Below are 25,043 nucleotides of genomic sequence, written 5' to 3'. Positions count from 1 at the left end.
TGGACTTTTGATATGAAAATACACAGAAATGGAAATTCGAGGGGCAAGTTGAACCACATGATATTGTAATGTTAAAAGCTTAAACTTGAACAGATAATGTATTCACTTATCAATAATAATATAATAACAGTTTTCCCTTTTGCAAATAGTCTTATTTATTTGTTTTATTTATTATTGAAACAATATTAAGACAATTAAATAAAGTATGTTATTCAGAACCTTATATTTGCAATATTGTTAATACAATATTGCAAACTTCTCTTAAATTAGTATGTACAAATTGAAGGACATTCAGTATAATTTGAGTAGCAAAGACTTAATAAAAAAAATATGAATAGTGATTCCCATTGACTCAATATACCCCCGGACATTGGCTCATCTTACCCATAGCCACCATTTTAGAAAACAATGACTAGAATAAGCTACTTCAGACAATTGAATTGCTAAATGATTCACATGGTTCTATCCATTGGCAAATCATCAACGTGTATGATATTACATTTTAGACCTAGGTAAATTTTGCTTTGTATAACATGATGTGTCAAAACAGTTTTTTGTGAAGAATGTTTTCTACTTTCCCCATGTGCTTCCCAACTTCACAGCCAGGTGTAAATGATAGATTTAAGGTCACATGGCAACACAGTTTTCTAGTTTTCTAGATAAAGGGGGTGGTTCAACTTACCCGCTGGCTCATCTTACCCCGTTCTATGCTCTAAAAGTGTGAAAAACAATTTTTTTATTTCACTACGTGTTTAATCTAGTTACATTTTTTCCTGACATTTTAATATTTTAGATGGTATTTGCCTGAAAGATGATATGTCAAAAATTAAATTCAACCTTTTTTTATGTTTTTTTATTTTTGGTTTTCAGGCAGCCAGTAAAATGCTCCCAAAAACAATGTAGTCTCTGCAATCTGCATTCAAAGATGTTCCTAGAGGCTTTGTCATTGGTCGAAAAAAAACCAGGTCGAAATGGCTAACCAATCAGGAAGTAGACAGGGAAATCAACCAATGACAAAGCTTCTAGGAACATCTTTGAAGGCCCCTAGATGTGTCACAGAGACTGCATTTTTTGGGAGCGGCTGTCTGAATAAAAAAAAAGAAAGAAAAGGAAATCATTACAATTTTGAGAAATACTGATACAAATCACACATCCAGGAACGCGCCCCGGGGCGGGCCGATTCCGACGAGCCGTGCAAAACGGTTGAGAAATGACAGTTACCGTGTGGGGGTCCCTCTACTGTACCCTCTACTGTACTGTACTATCTGTCACTGTACTGTACTGGCACACCCGAAATCATCATATATACAGTTAATATGTGCGTGTGTGTTTGTGTGTGTGTTAGGTTGCGCACAGGTGGTGAAAAACAACCATGCTATTGTTGTGGACTTGTTGTTGGAGGCGAGTGGGTGCAATAATGCCACAACAAGGATTTCCAGGCAGTCAGGAACTAGTAGAACGGCAGGTAACAGTTCACAGGACGGCACGGCAATAATAGGCCTATCTCACAGCCCGCTTTTCACGCCCACTTCCGGTAAATAGTGGTGTCTTTAACATTAGCATTTACACGTTTTTTTCTCTGGAGAATCTAAGTACATTTTCTAATGTAAAAATGACCAATATTATTATGAAGCAAACAAGATGGTAAATCAGCTCGAACAGATAGAACAAACCTTACCTTGAGAAAACAAAAGTTGTAGACTTCTTAAATTACCTCTGTTAACATGTAGCGTCTATGGAGTGACGTCACGCTATCACCACTAACCCCAAAAGGGGGCGTATTAAGGGGGGCGGGGAAATTCTGTGAGATAGGCTTATTACAGCTCTCAACAGGCTGAGATATCACAGGCTACACTACAGCAGTACAAGTGCTCTCGTGTAACTCATGCATAAACACCCAGTAAACAGTCTTTGTGGCTGTCAGTCCTTTGTCCCTGGCATAGGCGGAGGATAATTAACTCGACGTCCATACTCTGTGGGATCCGGAAGACAACTGAATACTCGCGGGCTGAACACAGAACTCTCTTAGCTGAGATACTATCAGAAAAATGGTCACATAGTAAGGACACACACAATAGATTGTGGGCAATATAGTAGAAGGGCATACTGTAGGTTGGCAATGGTTCCCGTGTTACACTTAAATGAATTACATCACATGGATAATTTAAATTTGGTATAGACTGGAGAGAATCAATGTATTACCAATGGCCTCACATTTTGTAGAAGCTATGACCAAATGTGACCACAAGTTAGATCCCACCCTGTGCGTGTGTGTGCGCATACATGTGTGTGCGTGCGTGTGCATGCGTGCGTGGGTGCGTGCGTGCGTGCTTTTTTTATAGGAAAACTGCCTTTCTGTACCAAACCTTTTAAAGCCACTTTGCTGCTATCATTTACCACACACACACACACACACACACACACACACACACACACACACACACACACACATTCTCTCTCTCTCTCTCCACAACGACACACAGCAAAGTGATTTTAAGCTTATTGCTAAATTGGAGGAAAGCTTTAAGATTTGATGGAAAACAAAGACTTTTAACTCCAGGCAATCAAAGAGTGCGTGCTTGCGTGAGTGCATGCATGCATGTCTGTGTTTGTGTGCGTGCGTGCGTTTATGAGTCATGTACATATATAATTATTGGTTGTACGTAACGTTGGTATAAATCTGAAGAAGTGAATCGTGTTGCGCGGCTGTCAGCAAACTGACGACAAACGTAAATCAACAATAAAAACGAGTCATTCTGCCGTTGTGTTTCACCACATCAACTCGCATGAGAGACTCATTCTGGACAGAACTCTCTGCACAAACAAACATACAGCTCACTGTATTGACTCTGTGCACAGGGAACCATACTGCTCACTGTATTGACTCTGTGCACAGGGAACCATACAGCTCACTGTATTGACTCTGTGTACAGGGAACCATACAGCTCACTGTATTGACTCTGTGTACAGGGAACCATACAGCTCACTGTATTGACTCTGTGCACAGGGAACCATACAGCTCACTGTATTGACTCTGTGTACAGGGAACCATACAGCTCACTGTAGTGACTCTGTGCACAGGGAACCATACAGCTCACTGTAGTGACTCTGTGCACAGGGAACCATACAGCTCACTGTAGTGACTCTGTGTACAGGGAACCATACAGCTCACTGTATTGACTCTGTGTACAGGGAACCATACAGCTCACTGTAGTGACTCTGTGCACAGGGAACCATACAGCTCACTGTATTGACTCTGTGCACAGGGAACCATACAGCTCACTGTAGTGACTCTGTGCACAGGGAACCATACAGCTCACTGTAGTGACTCTGTGTACAGGGAACCATACAGCTCACTGTATTGACTCTGTGTACAGGGAACCATACAGCTCACTGTATTGACTCTGTGCACAGGGAACCATACTGCTCACTGTATTGACTCTGTGTACAGGGAACCATACAGCTCACTGTATTGACTCTGTGTACAGGGAACCATACAGCTCACTGTATTGACTCTGTGCACAGGGAACCATACAGCTCACTGTATTGACTCTGTGTACAGGGAACCATACAGCTCACTGTATTGACTCTGTGTACAGGGAACCATACAGCTCACTGTATTGACTCTGTGTACAGGGAACCATACAGCTCACTGTATTGACTCTGTGTACAGCTTAGAGTATATGAATAGAGACGTCACCCGAGTTCTCCTCCCATCCACTTGCATTAAGTTGCTCAAAAGCGCATGAGGCGATTTCACTCCTTCTTCCTTGTAGGAACAGAGTGCTTTCTATCTAGCACCTCTGCTGGAACACTCCATCATCGCAGTTCCTGTTTACACTGAGCATGTGCAAACCTCCCGCAGGAGACCGGGCCACACCTCCGTGCACATTCCTCTTTAATGTTTCAAGGTATCACCTAAGCCAAATTCCAATACCCAAAATCTCGGCCACTCGCTCACTCCCACTCGGTCACTCGAGGACCGGGGTGGGCGATATGGACAAAAGTATTATCACGATATTTTTTCACGTTTATCACGATACACGATATTATCACGATATTTTTCCGCGCGTTTTTGAGGGGCGCTAGCCCCTCCTATATACGGGTTTAATGTTTGTTTTTAATTCAATGTTTGTTTTAAAAACGCCATTGACAATGAAGAGAAATTAATGTTTGTTTTGTCCCTAACACAAACATGAAATCCCATTAACAATAAAGAGAATTTAATGTTTGTTTTGACACTGTTTGTTTTACATCATTACATCACATCATAGCAATCAGAGCACCCCTCACTTCACACAGGTGTGATTTACAGTACAACGTAACAAAAAACTAAAATAAATACCATTTAGTAGACCCTCCAGAAAAACGTGGGCAAAAATATTATTATTATTTAATATTGATTATGCGATGGAATTTGCAGGTTTCATGTGAATTTATGCAGCAAAATATGATGTATAATATCCTAACCTACACCCTATGGTATTGGTTCTCAAAGTGGGGTCCAGCAGTTCCAGGAGGTCCCCAGCTAAATTTATGAATATCATAAATATCTATTTAACCACTTTAATCATACACATTGGCTACTTGAAAATAGCCGATCTACAAGCTCACACAACATATTTTTTCAGATTGGGGTCCACAGTCAAATACATATTAATTTAGGGGTCCTTGATTGAGTGAGCAGAGCCATGCAAAACGTCTGCCTTTCATGATTTTCAAGGCAAAAAAAGCAAAGCTTTGTCAACACTGCGCTCCAAGGCAAAAAGAATACCTCATGTCATTCCTTAGATAAGTGAAACTCCGGTTTATGTTGTGGTTTTACTCTCTCTATTAGGGATTTAAAATGTTATGCTTGCAAGTGTTGATCCCATCTGCTTCCATGGAATACTATAACGTTTTGCTGAGTTGGTTTGCTGGATACGTTTTTGAACGTGGCGACTCAGTTTACAAGGAGTAGGCTATCATCAATGGACGCACGTCGCATAAAGTAGGATTCACTTTAAATTGTCATTATGAAAGTTTCTTGAGTTTTGGCGGAGCTACATTATAGAGCAAGGGAGGAGAAGACTGACGGACGGTGTACAGCGCAAGTCAGCACGCGTACACACACACACACACACACACACACACACACACACACACACACACACACACACAGCGTGTGTGTTTTTGCAAACTATGAAGTGGCTGTCGGCGAAACCGTAGGAGTTTGAAAATAATATTCGTTTGGTCCTTGTCCCTTACGGAGAATCCGAAATAGTTCCATACCACTGCTGTACAGTTCTTTTTGGGAACTAGCCCTTCCTCAACCTCCACTCGCTCGACATCTGAGTATAATTGCCCGTCCATTTCTTTCGTCTTTCTTTACACATTATTATGTGCGGAGCGCAGTGCTTCCCTCTCTGCTCAGAAGAAAGGGGCGGGGACTTTGGGAGTGCTCAGAACCCACCCGATCTATAAGCAAACAATGCCTTGCATTGCGGTGCAGTAGCGAAGCGTTGTTAGCTTATAGATTTGTTATTTTTGGTGAACGAAACCGTCGTACTGCAGAAGTATATATTACACATCATAGAACGTGCATGCACTGCATCTGATGGAGTGAATTTATCGTGATGGAAACGATAACTCTAAAAAGCCGTATCGTGGAGACATTGTATCGTCCCGACGATATTTATCGCCATATCGAACACCCCTACTCGAGGTCATCCCAGCTTGACCCGGAAATGGTTAACGTTCCAATTGTTAAAGTGCTCCATCGAGGAGGCGAATGGAGCCGAGTGGAGGAGCCGAGTGGGCTCTCCGAGAGCACATAGAGCGAGTGTACATCAGGTGCAGGCTCGGTGGGGTATGTTTTTCCGCATCACGTGTACATGTTTTTTTCTTTCTCCAGTGACATAAGTCCGCCTCCTCCACATGTGGCACAGAAAACACTGCTTGAAACCCGATACTATGCACCCCCCACCCCCCATCCACTAGCGCTGCCGGCTGCTGTGGCTGACCCAACACACACATGCATGCACACACACACACACGCAAACTAAAAAGCTTTGCCGTTTGTTGAAGAGACACATTTTCACTTAATTAATAGAGCTTCAGAATGATAAGGTAGCCTATCTATAGCCTATATATGTGAAAGTGAAAGGACCACAACAAGCCACTGGCTTTATTGTTGTGTGATATAAGCATAATAAAAGTAGGCCATATAAATATAGGCTATATTGTGCGCACCTCAAAAGCTATAGTTAATTTCTCTCTGTGCATGCTTGAATGCACAGACTGCTTCGACGGTGACAAAAATGTATTTATTTATATGTGGACTGAACTGAATATGTAAGTCAGAAAGACTACACCTAATTCCTGTTATAGTGTCCGTTATTTGCAAAGACCGTCGGGGGGGGGGGGGGGGGGGGGTGATTTATATGAGCAAAAAGGAACGCAGGCTGCGGGCAGGGCAGGAATTCCGTTCACAATCATATAATACAAAAGTGTGCGCATCCTAGCGCTTATTAACTATTTCATAGCCTTGCACATGTTACCATACACATGCACAAAATGATGAATTGTCTATTCCCTGTAGACTGTACGGCTCTGGGTTCGGAGTTCCAGTGATCCAGCTGTGTGACACTGTATTGTTCCACCACTTTTGCTTTGGCAATGTAAACGTATGTTTTCCCATGCCAATAAAGCCCTTTGAATTGAATTGAATTGATACACGTCATAAGTGATCGCGGAATGTGCCGTCACTTTGAAATGACAGCGTAGCATCCATGGTGTTTATAAATAATTTGTTAAAAGGTGTTTTGTTTGTGTGGTTTCATTTATAGTTTTTCACGCTGGGGTAAATAGAGCCCTTGTGAACATCAGTTGGAGCGTTGTCTATTCTGCATCAGATGAAGATTGTTTAGGAGCAGTTTATCATATATTTGTGGTGGTACCTACATTTGTAGGTCGCGGTTTCCATGCGGACACAGAGCAGGGCTGCACAAGACAATCGAGTTTAGATCGGCATAGACTCGCCCTTGAGGGCTTTATAAGCCACTTCCACTCAAGGCTGCTTGGTTTTGGACGACACTTAATATGGCGCAGCCTGCAAGTGTGTAGGACGAGTGGCAAGGAGGCGTTTTAAAAAAAAGCCTAGGGTTCAGTGTCTTGCCCAAGGACACTTTGACATGTGGACAGGAGGAGCCAGGATTCTAACCGTCGACCCAGGGATCATTGGACGACCTGCTCTACCTCCTGAGCCACAGCCGTCCTTAACCATCTGACTGATTCCACCTAGTGAGAGCGAGGCAGCTGTCATAGAACGAGCGAGAATGCACAATAATAGAAATTGAAACTGTACATTTGTTTTGGACAGTATTTAGGAATGAATGCTATAGAAATGTTTAAGTCGGCTCAATACAGTGTCGATTTCCTCGACTCGACTAAAACCACAAACGAGAAATGTTCGTCGACTACCTTTTTTCACTGATGAAAACTAAATAAAAACTGAGCAATGATGAGTAAAAACTAAGAATAAATATAATGACAATTTCGTCTTGTCGTAAAACTAGACAGAAATGTCAAGGAGGGACTAGTGGAGAAGAGATCCAGTAGAACTAAATGTCAGGGAGGGACTAGTGAAGAAGAGATCCAGTAGAACTAAACAACAAGTTATTTCATGTTTGGTTGTGCTCGGGTGTCACTCTCTGAAAATAGCCAATCTGCAAGCTGTGACACACTGACTGTGAGCTTGTAGATCTGCTATTTTCACACTGACTGTGAGCTTGTATTTTCGGCACACAGCGGAGTATAAGGGCCGATTCATACTCCTATTTTAGAGCCGAATAAAAGTCGGTTCGGCTCTGTAGAGCCTACAATGTTACGTCATTTGAGGTTCGGGGGGGGTGGGTACCGTCCTAAAATCGGCTCTTCGGTGCTACTGAAAATTTCTGACGAGCCGAAATCATTTCGGCACTACAGCGCCGAAACAGCGGTAAAATAGGAGTATGAATCGGCCCTAAATCAGGCACCTCAACGCCATCACTGCTGGCAACAAATACATTTTAGTCGACTAAATCAACTGTAGATTTAGTCGACTAAAATCGTATTGTAGCGACCCCCCAGGAATACAGAGAGTGAAAATATTCAATATCAGTGAAAAAATATTTTATTTATTTATTTGTATATTGTTTCGATAGCAATGTTGTGCAGTACCCTGTAGAGAAAGCCATTGTCCAAGTCTCTCTGAAGCTTGGTGTGGTGTTGGTGAGGTGTGGGACAAATTACCATTCTATTGTCTTAAGGAGCCTCTGAGATGTCTCTGGGATAGCAAATGTTCTTATCTCCTCCATATGTTGATCTGAAGTAACTCCACCCTTGTATTCATCTCTGTCTATGCAAAAGTACTGTATATATTGTCTCAGTAAATGCAATGTTTCAATAGTCGTGACTGGCTGGCCACCACGGTCAGGCAGTCCGTGCTCTCGTGGGCCACCCATGGCCATGGCGAAGCTGTGCTCTTTATCTTTTGAAATAAATACAACTCTGATCGGAGTGATAGGAGTGACGTCACACACTAACCATAGCAACCATGCTCGCCTGTACGTGGGGCCACGTACAGGTACACACATACATAGATACATAGATACAGACAAAGCTGGTTATTGGAGTGGTTTGCACCACTCAAAAATACACGACAATGCATGGTTGCCATGGTTAACCCCTGAAAATCGGCACTCCATATACGGAGATATCCAAGTCTGACATCACAAACTCCATATTTGGGCGTGGCTGATCGGGAGAATCAGCCAGAAACGGCAGAAATGTCTAGTGCTGACATCTTGCTAATGTTAAACTCCATATATGGATATATAGGCTATACGTGACTCATGGTGACATCAGCGAGATGTGATGTAGCATCCATCCAAGCTCTATATAAAGTTTAGAGAGAAGCAGTGACTCTCTCCAAGACAGCACTGAGTTCTCACCACCTCAACCTTCAGCTTCTTTCCATACCAGGCAGGATCGGCCTCACAACCCACACATTATCTCTGTCTGCATTCTACAGGGATCTCCACATCCACTCTACTGGATCATCTAAGGTTGAACGTCATCCTACATGAATCTTCACATCCACTCTACTGAATCACAGGGTTTATACGTCTGACGTTCTTACCGGACGGACACCGAACGCAGTTCCCTTTGAAGTGGGTTTTACACTATGGCGACCTGTTGCCTGTCTGAAGAGCACTTCCTGTGTTCCATCTGTATGGATGTGTTCACTGATCCAATCAGCACTCCGTGTGGACACAGCTACTGCAAAGACTGTATCACACGTTACTGGGACACTAGTGATGTGTACAAGTGTCCACTGTGTGCAAAGATCTTTGATAGGAGACCAGACGTATCTGTCAATACTTTTGTTTCTGAGATGGTTCAACAGTTCAGGAGTCACAAGTTGAAAGAAGAATATGAAGCAAAGACTGTGGCTGAAATCCAGCAGATTATCCAGGAGAGGCGACTGAAGATTCAGGAGGTCAAATGCTCAGTAGAGTTCAGCAGGAAAGATGCAGATACAGTCATAGCAGACAATGTGCAGGTCTTCACTTCTCTGATCAGTTGTATTGAGAGAAGCCAGGCTGAGCTCATTGGTGTGATTGAAGAGAATCAGAAAACAACAGAGAAACAGGCTGAAGGCTTCATCAAAGATCTGAAACAGGAAATCACTCAGTTAGAGAAGAGAATCTCTGAGCTGAATCAGCTCTCACACTCTGAAGACCACCTCCACCTCATCCAGAACTTCACATCCATCAACACCTCTCCACCCACCAAGGACTGGACAAAGGTCAATGTCCATCAGTCTTCATATGTGGGGACAGCGAGGACAACTGTGTCTCAGCTGGAGAAGACACTCAGTCAAGAGATGAAGAAGCTGTGTGATTTTGAGATGAAGAGGGTCCAGAAATATGATGTGGATGTAACTCTGGACCCTGATACAGCACATCCAAAACTCATCCTGTCTGACGATGGAAAACAGGTGCGTCATGTAAATGTAAAGAAGAATCTCCCTGACAACACAAAGAGATTCTCTCCATGTGTCTGTGTCTTAGGACAACAAAGCTTTTCCTCAGGAAGGTTTTACTACGAAGTTCAAGTTGGAGGTAAGACTGCCTGGAATCTAGGAGTGGCCAGAGAGTCCATCAACAGGAAGGGACAAATCACACTGAGTCCCAACAATGGTTACTGGACTATATGGTTGAGTGGGAAAGTGGGAGTGTTTGTGGATTATGAGGAGGGTCTGGTCTCCTTTTATGATGTGGAGACCAGAGTAAATCTCTACTCTTTCACAGGCTGCAACTTCACTGAGAGACTATATCCATTCTTCATTCCTTGGCTTAATGATGGTGGTAGAAACTCTGCTCCTCTGATAATCTCTCCTGTCAATCACACTACTAACTAATCCTCTGCAAGGAAGACAAGAGTTAATTTAATGGTTTTTCAATCAACTGCCAAACTCATCCAATTGTTACAGTAAATGATCCTTGCAGATGTATTCTATTGACATGAAGGTGTGAAATGTGTTCATTTTTCAGGCCAGTAGTATGGCTGAAAATAACGATCTCACACGGCATTAGAACGAACAGAAGGTCAAAGAGAGAATGCACAAGAATAGAAATGGTAAATTTTAATGGAGTTTGCATGTTCTCCCCGTGTCCCCTAGGGTAGGTACCCTCACAAAAAACATGCCGTAATCCTGGTCTCTAAACTGAGGGGAAAGGAACTGGTTGGAATAACGTGTTCCTTCCACGTGCTACGTCCAACCAGGGAAACTCCCCCCTGTCAGGTGTAAAGGAGCAACTTGGACACTCAGGCATGAAGGAAGCATGAGTTCAAGTCCGTTGCTCTCCCCATGTCCCCCATATATGGGGACTAGGTTGCGGAGGGTGTGTAGAGCCCAGGATCACATTAGATAATTGACACAGGGGTGAAAAATGGGTTACAACATCGTGGGATAAAGAATTATAAAAAATAAATAAATGAAATGGTAAATTCAATTGTGTCCATTTGTTTTGGACAGTATTTAAGAATGAATGCTATAGAAATATCCAATTCGGCTCAATACAGTGTTTTTTTTGTTTCGTCTACTAAAACCACAAAAAAAAACTATGGTGACTAAAACTAAGAGTAAATATATTGACAATTTCGTCATCAAATAAAAACTAGACTAAAATGTCAGGGAGGGACTAGTGGAGAAGAGATCCAGTAGAACTAAAAGACAAGTCATTTGCAAAGTCAAGCCACGCCCTACCAACAGCCGTTAAGAAATGTGAATGCCTAGACTCCTTCAAAGCCGCTCTCAAAAAGCACTCATGGGTGCTGTAATTGGACACTGGTCCCTGTACAAAAGTTAATACCTTTCCATACTGTACAAGTTGTCCCTTTAATTTTAAACTTTTTTTAAACTATACTGTATGTGATGATTTATTGTTTTGCATAGAAGTGTATATTTGTATGTTATTAATTGTTCTGATGAATTGAAAATGTTGGACCCTGATGTAAACAAGCCTTAGTGCTATTCCTGCTTTCATCCTCATAGCAGTTTTAGTATTGAGCTGTACTTTAGTTGAAATGTACCCATTCTACACACTGAATACAATGTTGAAATGTACCCATTCTACACACTGAATACAATGTTGAAATGTACCCATTCTACACACTGAATACAATGTTGAAATGTACCCATTCTACACACTGAATACAATGTTGAAATGTACCCATTCTACACACTGAATACAACGTTGAAATGTACCCATTCTACACACTGAATACAACGTTGAAATGTACCCATTCTACACACTGTATATTAGGGTTTATTACCGGGAGCCCGGGTACAGAGCACGTTATTTCCCGCCCGGGAAATGGCTTCGGGACCCGTCGTCCCGGAGGTTGTTTTTTTCCGGTCTGCAATACCGTCAGCCCGTTGATCAATCTCTCTCTCACTCACACACACACATGTACACACACATGTACACACACACACACACACACACACACACACACACACACACACACACACACACACACACACACACACACACACACACACACACACACACACACACACACACGTGTCATTAGAAAGCCTACTTTCCTTAGTGGAAGCACTCTGAGCCCCCCACCACACGTATAAACGGTACTTTTTGGGCAGAAAGGGATTTTTTTCACCGGAGGAAAAATATTCTCTATGAGGCAATTCTCTGGGCAATATCGGTAGAAGGCGCAGTGGAGTAACAAAGTATTTTTTTTCCCGGTGGAAACAAAATCCCCTTTTGGCCAAAAAGTACCGTTTATACGTGTGGTGGGGGGCTCAGAGTGCTCCCACTAAGGAAAGTAGGCTTTCTAATGACACAACCCACCTTTGTTTTGGTAAGTAGCAAAAAACGTTATTTTTATTTACGCTAAAGACGAGAGGCTGGTCTGCATTCATGCGAGCGGCGGAAGTCGAGAGTCCAAAAGAACAGATCTGCAAGTTGTCGGCACGCCATGAAACGGCGTGTCGACAGCTTGTATGTCTGTTATTTTGGGGGGTTTCCGGCCTGACGCACGTTACGCATTGGAAAAAGCCATGGGTTTGAGAGGCTGATTGATGTAAACCGTAAACTTACAGTATTAGAAATGCAATGACGATATAGCTGTAGCTCTGTTTTGGAACATTGCACGAATAAGATGAATGAAAAAGGTTAACTTTTCGAGACACTACTTGGACGTAACTCCATTGGTGTTACTTCAGTGAAAACTAAATGGAGATATACTTAATCAGACTCCTGTCCTGGAAATATAATGGAACCATGAGGTTGGAACTTTGTTCAGCCAACGGAACATGAGTAGTACACAGTGCCTTTCCTCCTGAAACTGGCTGTGCATGGTGACTGTGAACAGCGGGGAATGTCGATGCAGTGCGCAATTGTCTTTGATTTGATTGATATTAAGATAAACGCAAAGAGCGGCGGAATCTAAATCAATTGATTGTATGTAGCTATATAAATTCATTTTAGGGGGCACTTTTCTTTCTTTTTTTTCCCAACGGGAATTCCCGGGAATTCCTGGGAAAAGGTTGTCAAATTCCCGGAATTTAAAATGAGCCAAATCCGGGAAAAATTTAAACCCTACTGTTGAAATGTACCCATTTTACACACTGTGAATACAATGTTCAATATTGATTGAATATTGTATTCACAGTTTGTAAATATGATGTGGATGTAACTCTGGACCCAGATACAGCAAGCCCCTGGCTCATCCTTTCTGACGATGGTTGTGGAAATGTAAGGAAGAATCTCCCACACAACACAGAGAGATGCTCATATTGTGTCTGTGTCTTATAGGAGAACAAAGCATTTCCTCAGGAAGGTTTTACTACGAAGTTCATGTTGGAGGGAAGACTGACTGGAATATGAGTGGCCAGAGAGTCCATCAACAGGAACACTTCACATTGAGTCTCAAGTCTTAGTATATCCATCTGATCAAAACCACGGAGAGCTCCCTAGATTAGGAGATACGAGGGATTCTTTCTTTCTATAATAAGAAAAGAATCACACCCGTGTGAAGTGAGGGGCGCTCTTATCATCGTACATCATCTTGCATCATCTCATATGGCCAATCAGAATGCCTGTTGCCTGCGATTGGTGCTCGTCTACAGATGACGTACATTTTTCCTTCTTTGTCAATGGCGTTTAATGTTTTGATGTTTAATTTACGTCATATTTAGCGGACATTTGACCTGAATTCCCCTTTCATTGTCAATGGCAAAATATTGAGACGTGTGAGGACAAAAGCTGTATATAGGAGGGGCACTCTTATCATACATCACATTACGTGCTCAGCCAATCAAATTATCACAAATGTCATTACGGCACCGCTATGGGGTGATCAGCCAATCACAAGCAAATGTTTGCGTTCACACAAACCCGGAAAGCTGGGTATAGGAGAGGCTAGCACCCCTCAAAAATACACAATGTCTGATCACTGCGATCATAGAGTATGTGGTGGCCAGGTTTAGAGCCCTGTGGAACTCCATATTAGGGAAGGACTGACGTTGATTATAACGGAAGATTCAACGAAGTTCAGCTTAAAAGCCGATGACACGACGTGAGGTCGTTAGTCCTAAGAGAGAGACTAAGAGAAGAGGTTCTGTACAGCCTTAAAGAGATACCTTCAGAGTCACATCTTACACATTCCTGGATCTCACTAACTGGTTGAGTTTTTGAGTGGTGCAAACCACTCCAACAACTGGCTTTGTACCCGTGTACCCGTGTTTGTTCGTACCAAAAAAACGAGCATGGTTGCTATGGTTAGCAACCAAAAAAACGAGCATGGTTGCTATGGTTAGTATGTGACGTCACTGACATCAATAAATGTGTAGTTGCACCACTCAGTTCACACAGGTGTGATTTGTATTGGACTTCCTGGGTATAAGCTGCAATATTTCCAGTGTTCTGCACTCTAGAAATGGTGTCCGCCAGCAGTCTCCTGTCTGAAGAGCACTTCCTGGCCCTTTCTGAAACCAGTCCCTTGACTTGAAGTGCTCTCGGGAGGTTCCCTCGTCAGGAAGTTCCCCTCCAGCTGAATCAAGTTCCCTTGATTAGGGTGCATGGGTATAAAAAAACTGTTTGGAAATACACTCGCCCTCCTTGTGCAGAAACAGGAAACAGACACCATTCGTTGCCATGGTTACCATCATGCAATTGTGTTACCTGTTATTTTGTTTGTACAGTTATATTGCATTGCATCGTGTATGTTTGTGTGACATGTGGATTTCATTAATATGGAAAAAGGAAATACAGCGTGACTGTCAAAAATGACATGTCATATACATCCATGGTGTTTATAAATCATTGTGTTAAAAGTTGTTTTGTTTGTGTGGTTTCATTTATAGTTTTTTCACGGTGGGGTAAATAAAGAGCCCTTGTGAACATCAGTTGGAGCATTGTCTATTCTGCATCAGATGAAGATTGTTTAGGAGGAGTTTATTTATCATTTATTTGTGGTGGTTCTTACATTTGTAGGTTGCGGTTTCCATGCGGACAGAGAGCAGGGCTGCACAAGGCAATCGAGTCTAGATCGGCACAGACTCGCTCTTGAGGGCTTTATAAGCCACTTCCACTCAAGGCTGCTTGGTTTCGGACGACACTTAATATGGCGCAGCCTCGCGTGAACGCGCATATCGAGGGCAAGTGTGTAGAGCGAGTGGCGAGGAGCTGGTTTCAGAAAGGGGGCCTGTGTTCCATCTGTATGGATGTGTTCACTGATCCAGTCGCCACTCCATGTGGACACAGCTACTGCAAAGCCTGTATCACACGTTACTGGGACACTAGTGATGTGTGCAAGTGTCCACTGTGTGCAAAGATCTTTGATAAGAGACCAGACGTATATGTCAATGTTTTTATTTCTGAGATGGTTCAACAGTTCAGGAGTCTCAAGTTGAAAGAAAAATATGAAGCAAAGACAGAGTCTGAAATCCAGCAGATGATCCAGGAGAGACGAGTGAAGATTCAAGAGGTCAAACGCTCAGTAGAGTTCAGTAGGAAAGATGCAGCCACAGTGATAGCAGGCAGTGTGCAGGTCTTCACTGCTCTGATCAGCTGTATTCAGAGAAGCCAGGCTGAGCTCATTGATGTGATTGATGAGAAGCAGAAAACTACAGAGAAACAGGCTGAAGGCTTCATCAAAGATCTGCAACAGGAAATCACTCAGTTAGAGAAGAGAAGCTCTGAGCAGAGGCAGCTCTCACACACTGAAGTCTACCTCTACCTCCTCCAGAACTGCAAATTCAACAATTCAGGATGGAGACCCACCAAGGACTGTACAAAGGTCAATGTCCATCAGTCTTCATATGTGGGGACAGCGAGGACAACTGTGTCTCAGCTGGAGAAGACACTCAGTCAAGAGATGAAGAAGCTGTGTGATTTTGAGATGAAGAGCTCCAGAAATATGATGTGGTTTTAACTATGGACCCTGAAACAGCACATCCAAAACTCATTCTGTCTGACGATGGCGGTTCCGGCGAGATTTCTCGCGTCCGAAACGGTCGAGAAATGACGGAGTTATCATGGTCTCAAAAACAAAACATTTAACCCTAGAACACTAAAAACATATTTTATGTATATTTTACAAAATGTAAAATATTCCATAAAAGAATATTTCTCATCAAAATATATTGAAGTACAGCAATACATGGTAACTTGACGTAATCTTTCATCAAGGCTTTTCACACAATAAAGTGAGTGGTGCTGTACTGTACTGTACTATACTGCCGTGGGGTCCGCGACGCATAGCCAGGGGGTCCGCAAAATAATTCAGATTTTTTTTTTTTTTTTTTTAATGTATATAGGCCTATATATATTTTTTTTGCCATTGAATTATGGTAGGCTATGTGTGATATGTGAGCTTACCATAATCACAGTAATCCTTAATCATATTCCATCATTCAAGGGCCTTTGGATAGAAATGAAACAGACTCCATGCAGTCATACTTTCAGTTAGAGTGCTGCAGAGGCTGAGGCTGCGTTCGAATTGCTAGGGTTGTTCCCTACTCCCTACTCCCCATACGGGGACCCAGACTCAGTGGACTCAAATAGTGATTAATTCGGACAATACTCCCTGTATGGGGAGCACCGACTCTGACGTCAATATCGGTAGAGGGCGCTATAGGTCTGCGGGTTCATGTACTTTTTATTTGCATTGTAATCCCCATAGGGTTTTTTCAGATCGCCTCATAAAGAACTGTATGAAAATTAAACAAATCATCCCGGCCGTTTCACTCATTTGGATATGAAGACTACAAAAAACCAGTCAAAAAGGTGCTGCTGAAATGATGATAAAAAGGTTATTCTTTTAAAATGACATAGGCCTATGATTATTATCAATAAATTAATATTATATCCATTATCCAGCAATATGAAAACAGTGCACCACCTTGACAATATGAAAATATCAGCAGCATGATTATGAACCCCCGCTAATCCTGGGGGGGGGGGGGATACGGAAAAATAGCCGATCGCGACGTCCGTGTTGTGAGCTTGTAGATCAGGTACTTTTGGTAAAGAATTACCAAAAGTAGCCGATCTACAAGCTCTGCTCACAATACGGACGTTAACAGAAACAGCAGTCCAATAAATTACTGCCTACATAATGACGTTTTAATGTATTTAGTGCAATTCAATGAAATAATGTTAGATAACATATATTTTTTAATGGCAGGAATTAATTAATATTAATAAAACATATGTTCGGAGACACAATTAATGTGTCTCACTTGCATGTACAAAATATATATTGGACTTTAGCACATAGCTTTACAACCTCACCAACCTTAATCCAAAAACTATTAAAATATAAGGCCTTCTACAGCAAGCAACTCATTCCTCTCCTAACGTCATGAGCTGGGCCTGGGTGATACAATGAATCAGATTAGTAATAGTAATACTATTGCAAATGAATTGTTTTATTATAAATAAATAAAACAAAACAATTGCAAATAAATGCACAGATCATTTGTCTCGAGATCTGTAGCTTCGAGATCCGCCAGGGAAGAAAATAGAGGGGAAACGAAAGTTTAAAAAGTACATTTGTGTTGATTTCTTTCGCTGGTTCAACTTCTGCCTCTTCTGAGTTGGAGCGCAATAAGCGCATGCATGCAGAAGCAGCGCACGTGCGCACAAACGCGTGCATGTGCGCTCAAGAGCGAGCTTGCGCAATGCATTATGGGGCAGATTTGCTTCGCTGTGTTTTTGTAGTGACCATCGGATGGTCCCTACAATTCCCGGTGCATTGTGGGATACTTCAGTCCACTACATTAGGGTGCAAAAATGCTCACTACATATTCGGACACTATAACAAAATGGCGGAACCCCAAAGTAGTGCACTATATGGGGCATAGGGAATGAATTCGAACGCAGCCTGAGTGTCTGTGACTGTGACCAGCTGATGGTCGTTGACGCTTAATAAGGGTCTTTCTCGGCTCCACCCTTCTCCCATTGTTTATATTGTGTTTAGTTTCCAAGATGACCACAGCACCAGGAGGGGGTGGGGCGGAGGTGAGCGGGCGGGGTCGACATATGCCCTTACTGGGCTGCATTCAAGACACTTGCCTTGTGTCTGACACCTGTTTTGTGTCTGAACACATCTTTGATGGATGTGTTCTGCCACCCGCCCCCTCCCCCCCATCAAAATAACTGTTTGGTCAAACCATATGGACTTCCATTGGAAATGCATTGGAAATCCATTAAACACAGACACAAGACAAACACAAGACAGGTGTCTTGCATTTGTGAATGCAATCCCAGTAAGGGCATATGTCGACCCCACCCGCTCACCTCTGCCCCACCTCCTCCTGGTGCTGCGGCCATCTTGGAAACGAAACACATTATAAACAATGGGAGATGGGTGGGGCCGAGAAACGCCCTTATTGATGCATCATTTATGTTTATGTTTCTGCACTGTCAAATAGGTCTACATCTATTCTAAGATAGCATCTTAAATACAATGTGTTTGATGTGACTTTGATTGAAAAGTTTTAATACAAATAGTTCCAATGGCATCTAAATGTAAGGTTGCAAATATGCGGTGTTGCGAGGATGAGGGGGTACCTGGAAAAAAATCTTCCCTCCAAGGGGTACCTGGGCCAAAAAAGTTTGGGAACCCCTGCTGTACTGTACTGTACTGTACTGTACTGTACTGTACTGTACTGTACTGTACTGTACTGTACTGTACTGTACTGTACAAGCCCTCCTCCCTGGCCTGTGTGTGTCTGTGTGTTAGGCTGTGCAACAGTGCCACTTGGTGGTGAACAAACGCTATTTTCACAGACCCAGGGACACAGCCACACACATAGCTGTCTATAGGAGTGGTTGCACCACTCAAAAAAAAAGAAAGAAAGAAAACATGAAGGTCATGATAGACCCACCTCAGACATCAGCAACATGATCAAAATGACAAAAATATAGTGTTCTAGGGTTAAAATAAGTAAATTAAGAAGAGTTTGAGAGGATATGAAGGTGTGAAAAATATGAAAACAAACATTTAGCATAAAAGCATAGATAAACTATTTGATCACACCCTTAGCGCCTCTAAAGTGCTTCAAATATAGGTGGGGTAAAACAAATTGTACATTGCACATTGTACACTGTACATGTTTATTAATTACACTGCTTATGTGACCAAGTTGTGTTCAGCTTAATTGGTTATTTATCGCCAAATCATTTAAAATGTCACCATCTGACTGATTCCAGCGACTGAGAGCGAGATAGAACGAGCGAGAATGCACAAGAATAGAAATTGAAACGGTAAATTGGATTATTTGTTTTGGACAGTATTTAGGAATGAATGCTATAGAAATCTACAAGTCAGATCAATACAGTGTCGATTTCCTCGACTCGACTAAAACCACAACAAAAAATTTGGTAAAACTAAATACAAAGATCTAAATTGTCAGGGAGGGACTAGTGGAGAAGAGATCCAGTAGAACTAAAAGACACGTAATTTTATGTTTGGTTGTGTTCGGGGGTTACTCTCTGAAAATAGCCAATCTGCAAGCTGCGACACACTGCTAAATTTGCTACTGTGAGCTTGTAGATCTGCTATTTTCGCCACACAGCAGAATTTAAATCATAAATCAAGATCACTGCCGGCAAAAAATACATTTTAGTCGACTAAATCAACTGTAGATTTAGTAGACTAAAATCTTATGATAAAACAAAACTAGACTAACACTAAAGCATTTCAGACCACAAAAATATGAGTAAATCCAAATGAAATGTTATTCAAAAGACTAATGACTGATTCGACATATGACAAATGTCAGTATCATGGTCAGTATCATGGTCAGTATCATGTCGGTATCATGTCAGTATCATGGTCAGTATCATGACAGTATCATGGTCAGTATCATGTCAGTATCATGGTCAGTATCATGACAGTATCATGGTCAGTATCATGTCAGTATCATGGTCAGTATCATCATCTCCGCATGGCATGTGTACTCACCCAATAATTCATTCCTAAGACTTGGAGTCGCAGATATTGTCCTCTAGTTTCATATTCATTTGAAAGCTCTGGCAGAAAGTGTGTTTAGTCAAATATCTCCACTGTTCCACGAGCTCCACACGGACGACATTCACTGCGAGGGCCCCAGTACGACTGATGGAATGAATTCACCAAAACTTCCTCTGATCACCACAAACGTCATCACAAAGGGAATCACAATTATATGGGGCACACACATTTGTATGGTGCGTTGCGATTCGTGCTACTGCAGGTACTTAACATCAGTGCCGCTTTTACTCTCTTTTTACCCCCTCCCCCCCTCGCTAAGATTACGATAAAGTCGCTGATGATCACTCGCTTCATATTTTTAACGAGAGGCATGTTGAAGTCAAATGAAGAGCTTAGTATATGCATCTGGTCAAAACCATGGAGAGCTCCTTAGATTACGCACGCTGAGCCTTTCTTTGTGGACGGTGAACAGGGAAGTGAAAATCAGATTTTTTTCCTCTCGTTTGATATCAATGAAAATGCGCTAGCAACCCGTCGGTTGGATTAGTTATGACGTTCCCACACGTCGTACGTACGTCTAAATGGGTTAATCAATAATGAACAGAACTGAACTGATTCAGAGCTAAAACCTCAGAAATGTTCCTTGAACAAACTTTTCTTCTTCCCCTTCACAAAGTTCGTCGGTCACACTACCATGAGGCGTTTTAGAGTCCCTACATTTAAGAAAAACAGACTAAAGAACTCGTTTGTACGTTTGTATCAGTCTGTCTTGCTTCTAAACCAAAATCGTTAAACCAGTGGATATGTTCTCGTTCTTGATTGTTTCTGTGATTTTTGTCCTGCAATGTCTACCATTTTGTAATGTATGTCTGTCTATGTCTTGTCTGTCTTGAATGGTACGTGATGTCATGGACGCAAAACAAATTTCAGTGCAAGTTGACAATAAAGTTGTATCGTATCGTACTCAGTGGTTTAACTAGTTCTGATTCTGGTTTAGTATTGGCCTTAAAAGAGACTAGAGAAACTAGATAAACGGTTGGATGGCACTTACACCCGCCTTCTAATGAGAGGCAAAATCTGTCTTGGAAGAGCCACCCATCGACTTCTCTAATATACGGCAACCTTCCCCGTGTTTCTTCACTGGTCCGATCCAGAAGAACACAGTTTGCCGGCCACTGCTACAGAGCTGACAATGAGGTTATATCTTCCCTTCTTCTCTGGAGTCCTGCCTCAAAGCAGACCAGAGGTAGAAAACTGTCGTTCCCTGATGTCATCACTAGGGACACAGGCATCAGTAAGCAGGAACTGGGGATGGCAATGAAGGACCGGGAAGTCTGGCGTAATATTGTGAAATCCACAATCTCGACCGCGGTCGAAAAATGATGATGATGAACAGAGACTCTTTGACAAATCACAACAAATTTGACACCTAAAATGGAAGCCCTGGCACGCCCTTAGAGTATATATTAATAGAGACGGCACCCGGAGGAAACCCTGAGGCGAAATGGACATAGTGGCCGAATTTGGTATTGCAGCGCTGGGCCAATTCTGGTCCGTTGACTATCATTGCGCACGTTCTTGATGACACGTGAACGCTGTTTCATATGTGAACGCGTGCAATGATAGTCAACGGCCAGCGCGTTCATGTGTTTGGCCCAATCCATCCCAGAATGCACTCTGTTCCTACCCGGAAGGAGGAGTGAAATCACCTCATGCGCTTTTGAGCAACTTAATGCAAGTGGATGGGAGGAGAAATCCGGTGACGTCTCTATTAATATATAGGCTAGTCTAAGGGCACGCCTCACTCTAGGAACATTAAAGAAGGAATACTCACGGGTGCGTGGCACGGTCTCCTGCGGGACGTTTGCACATGCGCAGTGTAAACAGGAACTGCGATGGAGTGTTCCAGCAGAGGGGCTAGTTGGTCCAAGGGGGAAATACTGACAGACGACACATAGAGGACTCTGGGCTGGCCCAAGCCCCCAGTAAGGCTAGGGTCAAACTAGGGGTTCATGATTCAGAATCCATTGCAAACATTATTTTGTTTATTAAAAACGCCACTTTTCCAAATGTGATGATCCTCATCATCACATCTGTGACGCGTTGTGAGCTTGTGGATCGGCTATTTTCAGCAAGTGTAAAATCAGACATTACGACGGCATCAAGGCCCGACAAAATACATTTTAGTTGACTAAATCAGCCGTAGATTTAGTCGACTAAAATCTTATGATATTTAGTCGACTAAAACTACAGTAGTTTTAGTCGACTAAATATCATAAGTTAGTTTAGTTACTAGACTAACAAGACATTCCTGGTGACTAAAATGTGAGTAAAACTAAAGGAAAACTATTCAAAAAACTATTCAAAAATATAGCTGCAAGCAGCGATAAAGCGGGACCAAGATAGAAGAAGAACAATGCGCAATAAGAACAACACGCACAAATGAGACCGACGAGCTGAGTTGTCGGTACCGGGATTTGAACTCGCAACCTTGTGGACCGAAGGCGGGAGCTCTACTGACTGACCTACACAGAGACAATCAGTGACTATATTGTAAACAGTAAAACCATTTAGTGATTTGGTAACAAGAAGGTGTGTCCTCATTTTAGGCATGTCTTGTGTGTGTGTGTGTGTGTGTGCGTGCGTGCGTGCGTGCGTGCGTGCGTGCGTGCGTGCGTGCGTGCGTGCGTGCGTGCGTGCCGGCCTGCCGGCCTGCCGGCCTGCCGGCCTGCCGGCCTGCCTGCCTGCCTGCCTGCCTGCCTGCCTGCCTGCCCCTGCCTGCCTGCGTGCGTGCGTGCGTGCGTGCGTGCGTGCGTGCGTGCGCGCGTGCGTGCGTGCGTGCGTGGCTGCATGCGTGGCTGCATGCGTGTGTGTGTTAGGCAGACAATCGTTCATAACCATGGATTTGGATTGAAGATCATCTCTTTAGTTTTTGTGGTGTTTAACATAAGGTGGCTATTATCACACCAGTCTTTAAAGTTATTGATCTCACTGATATAGCCCACAGGGCGTTCAACAATATGTACAAATAAGACTGACAAGGTGAGTTGTCAGTAGCTGGATTTGAACACACAACCTTGCGGTCAAAGGGCAAGAGTTCAACTGACTGAGCTACACGGAGACAATCAGATACTCCATTGTTAACAGGAAAATCATTCAGTGTTAGTTCAGCATAAGTACTCAAACTTTGGTGTGTGTGTGTGTGTGTGTGCGTGCGCGCGCAATTTTCATTGGCTCATAAAAACTTCATTTTTTCACTTAGAAAAAATGTGCTACGATTATTTGTCCGTATATGTCCAAAGTTCACGTGTAGAAGTTTTCGTGCATTTTGAGCAAAGATTCTGGGAGACGTTACATTTGAACTGTTTTTCATATAATTCAAAATGGCGGGTGATCTAAAGGTCAGAGGTCAAAAGTCAGAACACGAAAGTTGTTCGGCATGAGGAGACACATATGTGTATCAAAGTGTCATTGCCAACGGTCAAACGGTTCATGAGATATGCACGTTCAAAGTTTGCAAGTTTGCAAGTTTTGCATCAATTGAGTGTTATAGCGCCACCATTTGGCCAATCGTGATGGGATTCGCATAGTAAAGTGACATAAGCATGTGTGTGTATTAGAGGCAGAAGAATAATTTTCACAAAACAGCAATTTTCATTGGCTCATAAAAACTTCATTTTTTAACTTAACAAAAATGTGCTACGATTATTTGTCCGTATAGGTCCAAAGTTCACGTGTAGAAGTTTTCGTGCATTTTGAGCAAAGATTCTGGGAGGAGTTACATTTGAACTGTTTTTCAAATAATTCAAAATGGCGGGTGATCTAAAGGTCAGAGGTCAAAAGTCAGAACTCGGAAGTTGTTCGGCATGAGGAGACACATATGTGTATCAAAGTGTCATTGCCAACGGTCAAACGGTTCATGAGATATGCACGTTCAAAGTTTGCAAGTTTTGCAAGTTTTGCATCAATTGAGTGCTATAGCGCCACCATTTGGCCAATCATGATGGGCTTCACATAGTCACCGTTTGGCATGGTCCTCTATCATGTTGACAAGTTTTGCGCAAACCGACTGCACGGTTCAGTCAGAACAGCTATTTTTGGCGGAAGGAGAAAAAAATAAAGTACTGATCATATAATTCAAAATGGCGGGTGATCTAAAGGTCAGAGGTCAAAAGTCAGAACACGAAAGTTGTTCAGCACGAGGATACGCATATGGGTATCAAAGTGTCATTGCCAACGGTTCAGTTCAGTTCAGTTCAGTTCAGTTTTATTTTGGTCATAAATACAAAAACAAAAAAACATTACATTACATGTATTCAATTCATCGTGTTTTTGTTACACTTAGACCAAAAGGGTTTAGGCTGAAGCCAATGGCTTATTGTGCCTATCCCAGGGGGGGAGTGGGGGGGACATAAAACTGACAGAGAAACAAAGAGAAGAAACAAAAAACATGAAAAAAACAAACAAAAAAACAAACAAAAAAATAAAAATAAAAATAAAACAAAACACACAGGAGAAGACAGATTTGATCACACAGAATCCAGAGTCGCACATGAGAAGAAGTTATTTATATGGTTATTATATAGTTATTATATTGCTTTATCATAATAATTGTGTACTAATATGATTAAGATATGATTAGTAAATATACTAGGTTATAATAATGTTCTATACTTATCTATTATTTTAGATTTGTACATTCTTTTAAATGTATAAATTGAGCTACACTTTTTCAGTTCATTGTCTAAGCCGTTCCACAGTTTCACACCTCTTACGCTTATACATCTCGCTTTTTTGTTGGTTCTAGCCTTAGTCCCCCTGAATATGCCGAATCCCCTAAGATTGTACCTGCTCTCTCGAGCCTCGAACAACTCCTGGACACAGGGCGGAAGCAGTCTGTTATGTGCTTTATACATTATAACTGCTGTTGAGAGGTCTACCAGATCATGCAATTTTAGGGTGTGTGACTGAATAAAAAGTGGATTTGTTGGTGCGTAATAATCGGCGTG

This window comes from Electrona antarctica, assembly GCF_951216825.1.
Source record: "Electrona antarctica genome assembly, chromosome: 2".
NCBI lineage: Eukaryota > Metazoa > Chordata > Actinopteri > Myctophiformes > Myctophidae > Electrona > Electrona antarctica.
Note: the sequence above shows the minus strand (reverse complement) of the source record.